A 16,107-nucleotide genomic window follows, 5' to 3' on the forward strand; every position below is an offset into this window, starting at 1 on the left:
TTGCAATGCTTTTTAGATATAAGATTCGTCTGTGAGTATGTTTTTATCTTTCACTCCTTTCAATAAACCTTGGACAATGCACTAGGTGTGTGCGCCACCTGTTTTTTCCATATCCATTATATAACCATAGCTTGAATATGTTTTGGTAAATACCTGAAAAAATGAAAATTGTGCCTGTGTCCAAACATATATGGATCTAACTGTATGTGTGGGCCGTGATTTGAGCAGGCACGAGAGCCCATTAATTTGAATGGACTCCTGTGCCCCTGGACACACAGGGAGGAAGTCCCTGCACTTCTTCAGAAAGTGCAGCCTGCATGGGAACCTCGGTCCCCCAAGGTTCGGTCCTCGGGCCCCTTCTTTTCTCCATCTACACCTCCTCCCTTGGTCAACTGATACACTCCCACGGCTTCACCTACCATCTCTATGCCGATGACACGCAAATCTATCTCTCTACCCCTGACCTCACCCCTTCAGTCTCCGCCCAAATCACTAGCCTTCTTAACGACATATCAGACTGGATGTCACTCCACTTCCTCAAACCTTGCCAAAACTGAGATCCTAGTTTTCCCCCCAGCCCGCCCCCCCCCCCCGACCTCTCCATCACGACCAACAAGGCCACCATCAGCCCCACCCCGCAAGCCAGAGTACTAGGTGTCATTCTAGACTCAAATCTGTCTTTCCAGCCCCAGATCCAATCGCTGACAAATTAATTCAGACTCCACCTCCGTAACATCTCCAAAATACGCACGTACCTAACTCCAGAGACTACAAAGCAACTCATTCACTCTCTTATCATATCACGACTTGACTACTGTAACTCCCTCCTTGCCGGCCTACCCCAACACAGGCTATCCCCGCTTCAGTCTATCCTGACTTCTGCGGCTAGACTCATCCACCTTACCAATCGCTCCGTATCTGCCACCCCCCTCTGCCAATCTCTCCACTGGCTTCCGATTGCCCAATGCATAAAATTCAAAATACTAACACTGACGTACAAAGTTTTTCATAATTCTGCCCCAAACTACATCACCGACCTGATATCCATCTACCACCCAAAACGCACTCTCCACTCCTCACAAGACCTCCTACTCTCCAGTTCCCTGGTCTCTTCCCATGCCCGTCTCCAGGACTTCTCCAGGGCTTCCCCATCCTCTGGAACTCACTACCCCAATCCATCAGACTGTCACCTACCCTCCTCACCTTTAGGCGCACCCTGAAAACCCATCTCTTCAGGGAAGCCTACCCTGCCCTCACCTAACTGCTGATCTCCTCCGCTCTCCCCACCACTCCATCCCCCACAGCTATTTCCTCCTGTACCACTCTCCCCTCCCTCCTAGATTGTAAGCTCCAAGGAACAGGGCCCTCGAACCCCTCGTGTATTTTATTGTATTGTTACTGTACTGTCTCATGTATTGTCTCCCATTGTAATGTACAGCGCTGAGCAAACTGTTGGTGGTATATAAATACTGTGTAATAATAATAATAATAATAAAATAATTATTCTTTACCTGTAGATGGATCTAACAAGGCTGCGTTCATGTTGTTGTGTTGCGGTGACATACGTGTTGGTACCCCAATGCACGTATGTTACCTGCAATATGTTTTGTAACGCAGTGCACCACAATGCACAGTAACACACTACCATGTGGTGTTGTGTGCGGCATTCCACAAAATAGTGCATGCACCTTTATGCATTATGCTGCCCATCAAGCATAACACATACAAGTATGCCTTATTGCTGAGCAACAGTGTAAACCTAGCCTTACTGATACTTTAGTGCAGGGTTTCTCAACCAGGTATCCAGAGGTTTCTAGGAGTTCCATGAGCAATGAGAAAATTCTGCCTCTCAGATAAGTTCCCACTGACACCATTAATCTTTAGTTATCTGTAAGAGGGTAAATCTTCAAAATGACCACAAGTGTAAGGCGCATTTTTCCCACTGACCATGACACTTAGGCCCCTTTCACACGGGTGTGTCTGTTTTTCATCTGTCCGTTTACAGATGAAAAACGGAAACCCATGCATTTCTATGGACTAGCAGATGTAAATAAATAATCATCCGTTAATGTCCACATCCGTTAACATCTGTTTTTTTTTAACGAAAGAAAAACCTATTTTTCTTCCTTTATAAAAAACTGAATAGACAAAAAATGGATGTAAACGGACAAAAAACTGATGTGAACTGATAAAAAACAAACTGAACAACCCCTGTGAAAGGGGCCTAATGTATCAGGAGTTGTAGGTTTCGTCATTTTTAGCAGGGGTTCCCTGGGAGCAGACTGGTATTTGTGGGGTTCCTCTCTGTTGAAAAGGTTGAGAAAGGTTGTTTTAATATGCTTTTGTATGATATCGGACGTAGACTTGTGTTTTCTTTACTCCCTAACCCAAGGATTTGAGACTAACCTAGATTACCTTTATACTTTATAAAACTCAGTGATACAAAAAAACTATTCTGTCACAAATTCTTGCAAAGGCATAAACTGTAAACTGGTTGGTTGGAGTCCATATACAGTCAGGTCCATAAATATTGGGACATCGACACAATTCTACATTTTTGGCTCTATACACCACCACAATGGATTTGAAATGAAATGAACAAGATGTGCTTTAACTGCAGACTGTCGGCTTTAATTTGAGGGTATTTACATCCAAATCAGGTGAATGGTGTAGGAATTACAACAGTTTGCTTATGTGCCTCCCACTTGTTAAGGGACCAAAAGTAATGGGACAGAATAATAATCATAAATCAAACTTTCACTTTTTAATACTTGGTTGCAAATCCTTTGCAGTCAATTACAGCCTGAAGTCTGGAACGCATAGACATCACCAGACGCTGGGTTTCATCCCTGGTGATCCTCTGCCAGGCCTCTACTGCAACTGTCTTCAGTTCCTGCTTGTTCTTGGGGCATTTTCCCTTCAGTTTTGTCTTCAGCAAGTGAAATGCATGCTCAATCGGATTCAGGTCAGGTGATTGACTTGGCCATTGCCATTGCATAACATTCCACTTCTTTCCCTTAAAAAACTCTTTGGTTGCTTTTGCAGTATGCTTTGGGTCATTGTCCATCTGCACTGTGAAGCGGCGTCCAATGAGTTGTGAAGCATTTGGCTGAATATGAGCAGATAATATTGCCCGAAACACTTCAGAATTTTGGCAAGCTCTAATCTGGCCTTCCTGTTTTTGAGGCTCACCAATGGTTTACATCTTGTGGTGAACCCTCTGTATTTACTCTGGTGAAGTCTTCTCTTGATTGTTGACTTTGACACACATACACCTACCTCCTGGAGAGTGTTCTTGATCTGGCCAACTGTTGTGAAGGGTGTTTTCTTCACCAGGGAAAGAATTCTTCGGTCATCCACCACAGTTGTTTTCTGTGGTCTTCCGGGTCTTTTGGCGTTGCTGAGCTCACCGGTGCGTTCCTTCTTTTTAAGAATGTTCCAAACAGTTGTTTTGGCCACGCCTAATGTTTTTGCTATCTCTCTGATGGGTTTTTGTTTTGTTTTTTCAGCCTAATGATGGCTTGCTTCACTGATAGTGACAGCTCTTTGGATCTCATCTTGAGAGTTGACAGCAACAGATTCCAAATGCAAATAGCACACTTGAAATGAACTCTGGACCTTTTATCTGCTCATTGTAATTGGGATAATGAGGAAATAACACACACCTGGCCATGGAACAGCTGAGAAGCCAATTTTCCCATTACTTTTGGTCCCTTAACAAATGGGAGGCACATATACAAACTGTTGTAATTCCTACACCGTTCACCTGATTTGGATGTAAATACCCTCACATTAAAGCTGACAGTCTGCAGTTAAATCACATCTTGTTCGTTTCATTTCATATCCATTGTGGTGGTGTATAGAGCCAAAAATGTTAGAATTGTGTCGATGTCCCAATATTTATGGACCTGACTGTATAAGGTGAAAGGATTTGGAATGAGCAAAATGAGAGGAGGGACTGAGGTGTTCACAGCTGCGAGAGTAACGAATTAATAAAACACCACTCCTCTACTCTGATGTCCAATGAAAGCTGAATTTCTCTCGTTTGAAGAAGGTATTGTGAATAATTGAGCTATGAGACACAAACAGGGGTTGAGTTACTTAAACTGGAGAGTGCAAAATCCTGGTGCAGCTGTGCATGGTAGCTAATCGGCTTCTAATTTCAGCTTGTTCAGTTAAGCGTTGACACAAAAAACTTGGAAACTGATTGGTTTCTATGCAGAGTTTTAGTAAATCAAACCCAAACTGTAAAGAGAATGTACACTGGGATTACCAGGTTAATTACCTGCGTTCTTATTAAAGAGACTGCATTTGAGTTGTACTCCAAATGCAGGGCAGACAATTCCCATTCACCTTTGTTTTGTATAATGTGTTAAACAGTGTTTCACCTGCTTTGCTTTTTTTTTTCCACACACCAAGTCCCATTAGGATGCATTTGTGCTGAAAGCACTTCCTTCCACCCCTTCCTTCCATTCTTCCACCCTCCCTCTCTTCCACCTCTCCCTTCCTTCCAGCCACCCACCTCTCCCTTCCTATCTTCCACCCTGCCTTCCTTCTTTTCACCCATTTGTGCTGAACGCACTTCCTTCCACCCATCCCTTCCATTCTTCCACCCCTCCCTTCCTTCCTTCCACCCCTCCCTTCCGCCTCTTTTCCGCCCCTCCCTTCCGTCCACCCCTCCCTTCCACCCACTCCTCCCTTCCTTTCTTCCACCCACCCACCCCTCCCTTCCTTTCTTCCACCCTGCCTTTCTCCCTTTCACCCCTCCCTTCCACACACCCCCTACCTTCCTTTCACCTGTCCCTTCCATTCTTCCACCCCTCCTTTCCTTCCTTCTTTCCTTCCACCCCCCTTCTCTTCCTTCTTTCCTTCCACCCCTCCCTTACTTTGTTCCTTCCCTTCCTTCGTGCCCTCATTTCCTTCCACCCTTCCTATCCTTCCTTCCATCCCTCCCTTCCATCCCTTCCTTCCACCCCTTTCTTCCACCCCCTCCCTTCCTTCCACCCCTCCCTCCTGCCATTCCTTCCACTCACCCCTCCCTTCCTTCCTTCCACCCCTCCCTTCCTTCCATCCACCCACCCCTACCTTCCACCCCTTCCTACCTTCCACCCCTCCCTGCCACCCCTCCATTCCTTCCTTCCACCTCTCCCTTCCTTCCTCCTCTCCCTTCCTTCCTTCCACCCCTTCCTTCCCTGCCTTCCTTCCTCCTCTCTCTTCCTTCCTTCCACCCCTTCCTTCCTTCCTTCCACCCCTCCCTTCCTTTGTTCCCTCTCTTCCTTCGTTCCCTCCCTTTCTTCCACCCCTCTCATCCTTCCTTACATCCCTGCCTGCCTTCCTTCCTCCCTGCCTTGCTCCCTGCCTTCCACCCTTCCTTCCCACCCCTCCTTGCCTTCCTTCCTTCAGCCGCTCCCTTCCTTCCACCTCTTCCTTTCTCCTCTCCTTTCCATCCTACCACCCATCCTTCCTTCTTTCCTTCCACCCCTTCTTTCCTTTGTTCCTTTCCTTCCACCCCTCCTATCCTTCCTTCCATCTCTCCCTCCCCCCCCCTTCCTTCCTTCTACCCCTCTGTCCCTTCCTTCCACCCCTCCCTCCCTTCCTTCCATCCCCTCTCTTCCACCCCTCCCTCCTGCCCTTCTTTCCTTTTACCCCTCCCTTCCATCCACCCCTACCTTCCTTCCACCCACCCCTACCTTCCTTCGACCCCCTCCCTGCCACCGCTCCCTTCTTTCTTTACTTCCACCCCTCCCTTACTTCCACCCACCCTTCTATTTCTTCCTTCTTTCCACCCACCCCTCCCTTCCTTTGTTCCCTCTCTTCCTTCATTCCCTCCCTTCCTTCCACCCCTCCCATCCTTCCTTCCATCCCTGCCTGCCTTCCTCCCTCCCTGCCTTCCACCCTTCCTTCCCACCCCTCACTCCCTGCCTTCCTTCAGCCGCTCCCTTCCTTCCACCGCTCCCTTCCTTCCTTCCACCACTGCCTTCCTTCCCACACCTCCCTCCTTTCCATCCCTCTCTCTCACCCTTCCACCCTTCCTTTTTGCTTTTATCACACTGTGGCTATTCCTTACCAGTTGACAGTATTCCCCATACCCTTCCCTGACCATCCCTCTCCAGTCCCCTTGATTCCCATCTATTTTCCTTTTCTCCCCCTTCCCTCATGCTAACACAAATCCCCCCCCCCTTTTTTATCCCCACATAGACCAGGATCCCCTAATTTCACTCCATTTCTTTTCTACCCATCCCCCCCATCTCCTACCCACACCCTGTCTTTTTTCCCCTTGCGTCCATGGTTCGCAGTCTCACCCCACCCCACAATTTTCTTTGTAGGGGTTAAGGAGGTGGAAAATTGTGTGGTCATGCAACACTGTACCCATATGAGATTTCTATCCTTTTTTCACACATATAGAGCTTTCTTTTGGTGGTATTTAATCACCACCATTTTATTTTTTGCTAAATAAAAACAAATACAGAAAAAAAACACTTTTTTTGTATCTGTTTTACAATTTTGCAAATAAATAATATCTTCATAAATTTAGGTCAAACTGTATTCTGCTACAGATAACCCAAATCAGTGTATATTGTTTATATTGAGCTAAGGATGTTGGGAATGTTACACTATCACTTTTGGATAAGTTGGTATATGAGGAGGCCCAGTGTGCTAACATATCTCATAAGTTTAAGGATACCATTTTGTGCCTTACTGGCCCAGTTCACAAATTTTTAATTCTGGAGAAACCTGTGTCAGTTATATAAAGGGAGGTCCTCCTGCGCTCCACAGCATAACTATTATTAATGCCAGCTGCTATCACCTAATCCCTATACCACATGACATATAAAATACCAAAAATGGGATGAAGCACTCAGCATATAAAATGCAATAAATCAATCTATAATAAATAAATACCCTTTAGAGACATATAATACAAATATAAATTATTAAAATAAATCCTGTGAATTCATCAATATCACACACAATACCCTATAAAACAATATATAATAAATCTATAATAGGCCAAACTGATACCGTGACATGAAACAATATTCCAAAGTGACTAGTGCTTTAATATAGTGACCAAAAAAATTTAGAATTCCATGAATGTGCAAACTCCTGATCTGCCACCTAGTGGCTAACCAGACTAAAGTGAAACTAATGAGTGATATCACTCTGTGTAATTCAAAGTGACAAGTGCTCAAAAATTAGATATAAATAAATAACAAAAACAGTCCACGATAATTATTCAAAGTGACAGGTGCTCAGAAAATATGTAAATAAATAGATAAATGTATCAAAAGCAATCCACAATAATGTGATAATCAAACTGTGCAATAATGAATGGTGCTCAATTCAACACACAGTGCTTCAAGACTTCATTCCATGCTGAATAGGTGCTCCTGGTGACACTCTGACGTGACTCCCCTGAAATAGCCAAAGTGCCTCCTCACCTCCTATATTCGACTCCTAAGGGCCACAGATCTTTATAATATAATATTCCTTGGAGGGATCTCAACCTGGCTCCAATATCTCCACTGGCTTCACCAACTCCACTAGGGTCCCCCTCGGGGGTTAATAATCCTCTCAGACCACTCTCCTCGCAATGTGGACTCAGGCTTACAGGGCACATGTATATTAAAACAAAAAACAGACCTCCATAGTGCAACACCGTTTAATCAAGTATTCAAAAAATGCCAAAGATGGACACTCACATGCTTTCCAGTACACAACAGTGGTTTCCCAAGTGCTATGGGTGTACTAGGGGATAGGGTGTACCAAGATGGCGTCAAACAGGAATCGGAAATACGTCACCGCTCAATACCGGATATGCGTCTACGCGTTACACCACTGACACGTGGCTTCTTCAGGAGGTGAAGAGGCACTTTGGCTATTTCAGGGGAGTCACGTCAGAGTGTCACCAGGAGCACCTATTCAGCATGGAATGAAGTCTTGAAGCACTGTGTGTTGAATTGAGCACCATTCATTATTGCACAGTTTGATTATCACATTATTGTGGATTGCTTTTGATACATTTATTTATTTATCTATTTATTTACATATTTTCTGAGCACCTGTCACTTTGAATAATTATTGTGGACTGTTTTTGTTATTTATTTATATATTTTTTTTGAGCACTTGTCACTTTGAATTACACAGAGTGATATCACTCATTAGTTTCACTTTAGTCTGGTTAGCCACTAGGTGGCAGATCAGGAGTTTGCACATTCATGGAATTCTAGATTTTTTTGGTCATTATATTAAAGCACTAGTCACTTTGGAATATTGTGTCATGTCACGGTATCAGTTTGGCCTATTATATATTTATTATATATTGTTTTATAGGGTATTGTGTGTGATATTGATGAATTCACAGGATTTATTTTATTAATTTATATTTGTATTATATGTCTCTAAAGGGTATTTATTTATTATAGATTGATTTATTTAATTTTATATTCTGAGCGCTTCATCCCATTTTTGGTATTTTAACCTGTGTCAGTTGTCTCAAAAATTACCAGCTTGCGTTCTCTTAGGGGTCACCAGATTGTTTAAACTTTCTCTGCTGATGGGGAAATTTCATATTTCCTTATTATTGGTTCACAATATCTAAAATTAAATTCTAAACCTGGTTATGGGACCATATAAAGACATAAGTATGGCTTTACCTTAACTGACCTAATAGTACAGAAATGTCATTACTAAGCCCTTCAGAAATGTATGCTACTTCCTTAAAAGGTAATCTGAGTTATAACTGGTTGTTACTTACCCAATAGTCCTGTATATTCTAGAGCCAAAACTTGGAATAACGAATCTCATCTCAGAGCTGCTTAAAGCGGTAGTAAAGCACAACTTGAATAAAACAAATCCCATGCAAGGAAATGTCATGTGCTAGAGTACATTGCATACTGGAACATTATGAAGGACCTACCTTAAAATGAAGCCCTCCAGTGGCACACCGTCCCGGTACAGAGGCTTCCATCTTTACCCCATCTTCCTTCTGGGTCTGCAAGCTCCAACTGTCTGACTGGCCAAGCCATGATGACATCACTCCCGTGCATGTGCCATCCTCGCTACAGAGGCTTCCATCTTCACCCGGTCTTCCTTCTGGGTCCGCGAGCTCCGGCTGCCTGACTGGCTGAGCCACGATGACATCACTCACGCGCCTGTCTGTGGGAGACTCAGGCACAGTGCTCTGAAAGAACGGCCATGTATGCCGTTCCTTCGGAGCACATGCGTCGGCTGTCTAAAAAAGCGAATATCTCCTAAATAGTGCACGGTTAGGAGACATTAATTTTACCTACAGGTAAGCTTTTATATAAGCTTACCTGTAGGTACAAGATAAAAAGTGGGTTTTCTTCCACTTTAAATCCACGTGCCTGGTTTTGATTATCTGTGCCAAGCCACAATCGAAGCAGGTGGGACTCTGGCAAAAAGGCATATATACAGTGGGGATCGAAAGTTTGGGCACCCCATCTAAAGATTTGTATTAATGTGCATAATGAAGCCAAGGAAAGATGCAAAAATCTCCAAAAGGCATCAAATTACAGATTAGACATTCTTATAATATGTCAACAAAAGTTAGATTTTATTTCCATCATTTACACTTTCAAAAAAACAGAAAACAAAAAAATGACGTGTGCAAAGGTTTGGGCACCCTGCAGAATTTATAGCATGCACTGCCCCCTTTGCAAAGCTGACACCTGCCAGTGTCATGGATTGTTCTCAATCCATGCCACTGGGAAGACCAGGTGATGTCAATCTCAAAGGTGTTAAATGCCCAGACTCATCTGACCTTGCCCCAACAATCAGCACCATGGGTTCTTCTAAGCAGTTAACTGAAACTAGTTGACGCTCACAAAGCTGGACAAGGCTATAAGAAGATAGCAAAGCGTTTTCAGATGTCAATATCCTCTGTTCGGAATGTAATTAAGAAATGGCAGTCATCAGGAACAGTGGAAGTTAAAGCAAGATCTGGAAGACCAAGAAAAATATCAGACAGAACAGCTCGCAGGATTGTGAGAAAAACAATTTAAAACCCACGTTTGACTGCACGATCCCTCCAGAAAGATCTGGCAGACACTGGAGTTGTGGTACACTATTCCACTATAAAGAGATACTTGTACAAATATGGTCTTCATGGAAGAGTCATCAGAAGAAAACCTCTTCTACGTCCTCACCACAAAAATCATCATTTGAACTTTGCAAATGAACATATAGACAAGTTTGATGCATTTTGGAAACAAGTTCTGTGGACCGATGAGGTTAAAATTTAACTGTTTGGCCGGAATGAGCAAAGCTACGTTTGGAGAAGAAGGGGCACAGAATATAATGAAAAGAACCTCTGTCCAACTGTTAAGCATGGGGTTGGATCAATCATGCTTTGGGGTTGCGTTGCAGCCAGTGGCACAGGGAACATCTCACGAGTAGAAGGAAAAATGGATTCAATAAAATTTCAGCAAATTTTGGATGGTAACTTGATGCCATCTGTGAAAAAGCTGAAGTTAAAGAGAGGATGGCTTCTACAAATGGATAATGACCTCGAAATCCACGGAGGATTACATCAAGAGGCGTAAACTAAAGGTTTTGCCATGGCCTTCACAATCTTCTGACCTCAACATAATTGAAAATCTATGGATAGACCTTAAAAGAGCAGTGCGTGACAGACAGCCCAGAAATCTCAAAGAACTGGAAGACTTTTGTAAGGAAGAATGGGCAAAGATACCTCAAACAAGAATTGAAAGACTCTTGGCTGGCTACAAAAAGCGTTTACAAGCTGTGATACTTGCCAAAGGGGGCAGTACAAGATATTAACTCTGCAGGGTGCCCAAACTTTTGCAGACGCCATTTTTTTGTTTTCTGTTATTTTGAAAGTGTAAATGATGGAAATAAAATCTAACTTTTGTTGACGTATTATAAGAATGTCTAATCTGTAATTTGATGCCTTTTGGAGATTTTTCCATCTTTTCTTGGCTTCTTTATGCACATTAATACAAATTTTTAGCTGGGGTGCCCAAACTTTCGATTCCCACTGTAAGTATTCTGGTTACATTTTCCGATATTCTTACATTTGTTATCTGTTTCTGTCATTACTTCGTTAAATTTTATACATATAAGTGTATGTGTGATCTCTCTTTGCACATCTCAGATAAAACCCCAAAAACGTAAACTATCACATAATCATGTATAACCCAGATAAAGTATTTATTCCTCCCAAATGCTTTGCCTAGCAATATCTTATTGAGGAAGGGTTTCTTAAAACATTGTAGTAAATTGATCCACTTCCTGTCTTAACAATACACTGACTGTTGCTGTGGACGACATCCCAGTGTTTTAAAATCCACAGGATAAAAAGCTGGAAGCCCTTTTCAAGTCCTTTACAGCTTCCCGTCTGCCCTATAGCAGAAATACTGCTACAGTGCGGCACGGGTGCGCAAAATCACATATATATACGTGATTTTGTATTTCTGGCTAGGGTGCATGCGCACCTCCATTCGCGTCCGCAGCTGTCAATCACCGGGCCCTGGCCTGTAATTACTCGCCAGCACCTTGTGATTTCAGACGATCACCGACGGGAAGGAGCACTGTTTTGTTTACTAACAGTCCTCCTCCCTGTCAGCTCGGGTACACTGCTCTGGATTTCTGTGCACAGCACAGCCATCCAGAGCAGTGTGCTTACAGTGAACACACACAGCCCCCTAGTAAAACACTCCCTGTACATAGTTAAGCCTTTGATCGCCCCTCATGTTAACCTCTTACTGCCCAGTGACATTAGTACACTGTCAGTGCTTTTTTTTTTTCTACCACTGATCACTGGATTGGTGTCACTGGCGATGTCAGTGACACCAAGTCAGCTCCCCCCAGTGTCAGAATGTCCTCCACAGTTCTGCTATAAGTCGCTGATCGCCGCCATTAATAGTAAAAATTAAAAAATAAAATCCCGGTATATATACCGCCATTTGTAAACACTATATCTTTCGTGTAAACGAATTAATTTACATGTATTGGGATTTTTGTTTTTAGCAGAGACATGTCTCAGAATATATTTTGCTGTAAATTTATGCTGAAATCTGATTTTTTTTTTTTTTTTTTTTACTGGACATGTTTAATAGCAAAAAGTCAAAGATATTGCTTTTCTTTTCTTGAATATGTTATAATGAAAAAAAAAAAACACAGGCGACCAAATACCACCGTAAGAAAGCTCAATTCGTGGGGGGAAAAAGGACATAAATTTAATTTGGGTGCAGCGTTGCACGACTGCACAATTGTCAAAGTAACACAGCGCCATAATGCAAAAAATGGCCTGGTCAGGAAGGGGGGTAAATCCTCAGGAGAGCAAGTGGTTAATCTCCCTCATGGGCCCTGCAATCTACCATTGTGGCCATGTCCATCTAAGGATGAGTCTAGGGACCCTGGATGTATCCTAACAGATCCTTCAGTCCTTCAAGCAACTGAAGCTCATGCTTGTGGTCTTGTACTACTGTGTAGAGAGGTTAGTGGATAATATACACCTAATATGCAGAATCAGTGCACATACGGAAGAACCATTGGCTCAAACTTTGGTCTGCATAGCATTAGTGCAGGAAATGATTATTTTACACCCTTTATTTGGGAACACCTAGAAATATAAAATTTCCAGAAATTTTGAAGCCACGGGAAAAAAAAAAAAATTTTCCCTGTTTTTTTTTCTGGAGAAAATGGACATTTTTGGAAAAATTGAAAAGTAAAATTCAGTGTAAAGTAGTTTTACAAACTGAAAGTTTGGGAACGTGAAATGCAGTGTATATAAAACACTACACTTAAAATAAAACTACAGCTTATTCAGTAAATAAACTAAAGTTGTGATGATCCAGAAGCAGCAGAAGGAGTGTTTCTGGAATGAGAACGCTAGACAGAAAAGCTACTTGCACTTTCATTATAGTCCTCACCATTGATTCCATAAAGTATTTTTTAATGTCTTGAGGGTACCTCTAGCATGCAAGGATGCGTTTTGTCATCCTTGTGGAAAAGAATAATTCTTCTCACATTATTTGCAAATTGCAACTTTGCTCTCAGCAGAAATTGCACTGTGGAAATGTTTTCAAACTCTGGATGTTGGTCTCACCATTTTACTGAGAGTAAGAAAAGAAAACCCAATATACTGACCAACCTCTAGGAAAACATTTTGATTTGGTGGTGGAGAACATTAATAGGAATCAATTAAAGGTTATAAAGATAAACTCATTTGTCATACAAATTTACCCTCTCATCTTGTCAATTAAGACTTGAGAGGACAGAAACTATCTACTGTATCCCAACAATCACCCAACTGTAAAATGGAAAAAAAAAATTCTCAATTTTTCCATTTGTTTCTAGACCTTTCCATCTCTAGGAACATCTCTGGTGCATTATTGGGGAAAGAAGCACCCTTTTTCTCCAGCAAAAGAAGGCTAGGCATCAGTCTGGGAAACCCTCTACTTTGGAGGCTAAGAAAAGTTCCTCTCATTTCTCCCAGGCCTCCACGGCCGAACCTGGGATTCAGTTGCACCACAAGTTTTGGACTTTCAAATTCTTCAAACATACAAATAAGACCTCCTCGCAATGAGTGGACGACTCCACTTCTCACAATGGGGAAACATCTGATGGTCTTTGAGACCAACTGGTTCCAAAAAACTTTGAATGCAGGGGTCTAAAATGTGGTATCTAGGGGCTACAAGCTAGAAATGCAAACTCTGCCTCACCCCGCTTCATTTTGTTAAACTTGCCAACAGTCCAACAAAACATAGCGGACCTTTGTATTGCTCTTACGCAGCTCCCCTGTCAAGGGCTCATAGCTATTGTTGCAGAAAAGGAAAGGTTCCAGGGTTTGTATGTCACCATTCCTAAAGCAAAAGACTGGATCTAAAAATTCTCAACACCTTCCTTTGGATACAAACATTTTGCCTTAAGACAAGGCAAAAAAAAAATTTTGCCTTAAGACAAGGTTAGCCATTGCATCACTGTACCCACAAGACTTTGTCTGTTTAGTACACTTTGGGTATTCATCAATGTGCTAGCACCTGAAAGCCTAATAAACCATTCAAACTCTGCAGAGGTTTGGTGGATCCAGAACCCCTAGAAATCAGTACTGGAAAAGACTCATCACTTGAAGTACTCTCCTGGATACTAACCTGTCTAGGGTTTTTTTTTCACAGGAAAAACTCCAAACTCTCTACTTCCGCATTTGTGCTATGCAGTCCTGGAACCAACCAACCCTGTGCCTTTGCATTAGGGTTCTGAGCTTGATGGTGACTTTCTTTTTAAGAAGTTCTGAATGCCCAATTCCACTTCAGAGTTGCAACTCAATATTCTGGCTGCATGGGACAAAAAAGGCACATTCTCTTGAGTATATCATTCACCTGTCACCCAAAACCAGGCTAGCTTTGAACTGGTTGATCTCAAACCCAGCTCTGGAGTGAGTAAAACCCACTGGTCCTGAAGGATTATACAACAGAATGATGGGCTGGAGAGAAGTCCTGGCCACTCTCTCAGCGCAAGGGCCTTGGTTGATGCAGCTAGGTTGTGTTACCATTCACCATACTGGAACTCAGAATGATTTGGTTATCCCTACAATTCTGGGCCTCTTAATGCCACGGTCATCTGACACAGATTCAGTCAGAAAATGACACAGCAGTGGGCTATCTCAACCATCATAAAAGAGCCACAGCTCACAGAAAAGCCAACAAAATTCTGGCCTTGGTGGAACTTCACATTCTAGCCCTTTCCTGCTCTGGAGACTCTGTGGGATCAGTACAATTTGATCTACACCTTTTCTGCTCTGAAACTCCTTCACCTGCTTTACAAGATCAAAATACAAGGCATTCCAGTGATTCCTATCACACCAAACTGTCCCAGGAAGATGTGGTACTCAGACTTTGACAGACTCTTTCTGGGCCCTTCCAGATCATCTGGGCCAGTTTCCCATCCGTCTTCTCAGGCAGTTGCTTTAATAGTCTGGCTGTTGACACCCTGGTCCCAAAGCATAAGGTGTACCTGATACTGTTATCCTTCTAAAAGCTAGGAAATAAACTTCTTACAAAATCTGATATCACACCTGGAAAGCATACTTCTCATGGTGTGAAGCAAGGAAATTCTATCCCAGGAAGTATTCCATGGGATGAATCTTTTTTTTCTACTCTGGCCTGAATCAACATTGGGCTGTGAGTACCATCAAGGGTCAAATTTGTCTCTCTTAAGGACCACTTATCTCTCACACCTTAGTGACACCTTTGTGAAAGCCTTTACATAGTGTGTCGCTTACTTCATTCCCTCTGTACATTCCTGTGTGACACCAAGGGATCTTAATCTAGTATTGTGAGGTCTTCAGAAGCCATCTTTGAACCTATCAAGAATATTCTTTTGTTTACCTGCCTTCCTCATCACCATCTTTGTGAGGAGAGTTTTAGTTGGTGGCTTTAGACTGTAAAAAACCCTTCCTTGTGCTACACAGAGACAAGGTTTTGTTGAGGACTACGGACTCTTTTCTTCACAAGTGTATTTTTTCCTTTCATCTTGCACTTGATTTTGTCCTCTTATTACTTATTCCTGATCTAAGACCTCCTGAGGAGATTTCCCTCCACTGTTTAGATATGGTACATGCTGTTCAAATGTATCTCTCAGCTACAGCTTCATTTACACTCTTTTTGGTCATTCGTGAGGGCTCATGTAAGGGACAGCCTGTCTCCCGTTTCACTACCTCTAGGTGGACTCAGCAGCTCACCATTCAAGCCAATAAGCTTAAGGACAAGGTTTCATCATTCCCTGTCAATGCACACTCCACTAAATCAGTTAGAGCTTCTCTGGTTTTTCAGCATCGTGCATCTGTTTCTAAGATTTGCAAGGCTGCCACCTGGTCTTTTGTTTACATGTTCATTAGGTTTCACTGGGTGGATGTTCAAGCCTCATCTGATTCCATCTTTGGTCATAGGGTTCTTCATGTTGTTCTGTGAGCTCTATGTAGGCCTGTTAGCGTTTGTTTGCTGCATTGCCCACCCCTCAGTTGGAAAGCATTTGAATGTTCCAATATCTCTGAATTTTTTCAAAGTGTGCCCTTTATGAACAATTAAGATAAATTAAAACAACCAGATAAATTAAGAATAA

The sequence above is a fragment of the Staurois parvus genome, unplaced genomic scaffold (assembly GCF_062004578.1).
Source record: "Staurois parvus isolate SC_StPar_1 unplaced genomic scaffold, SC_StPar_1.0 ptg000183l, whole genome shotgun sequence".
Taxonomy (NCBI): domain Eukaryota; kingdom Metazoa; phylum Chordata; class Amphibia; order Anura; family Ranidae; genus Staurois; species Staurois parvus.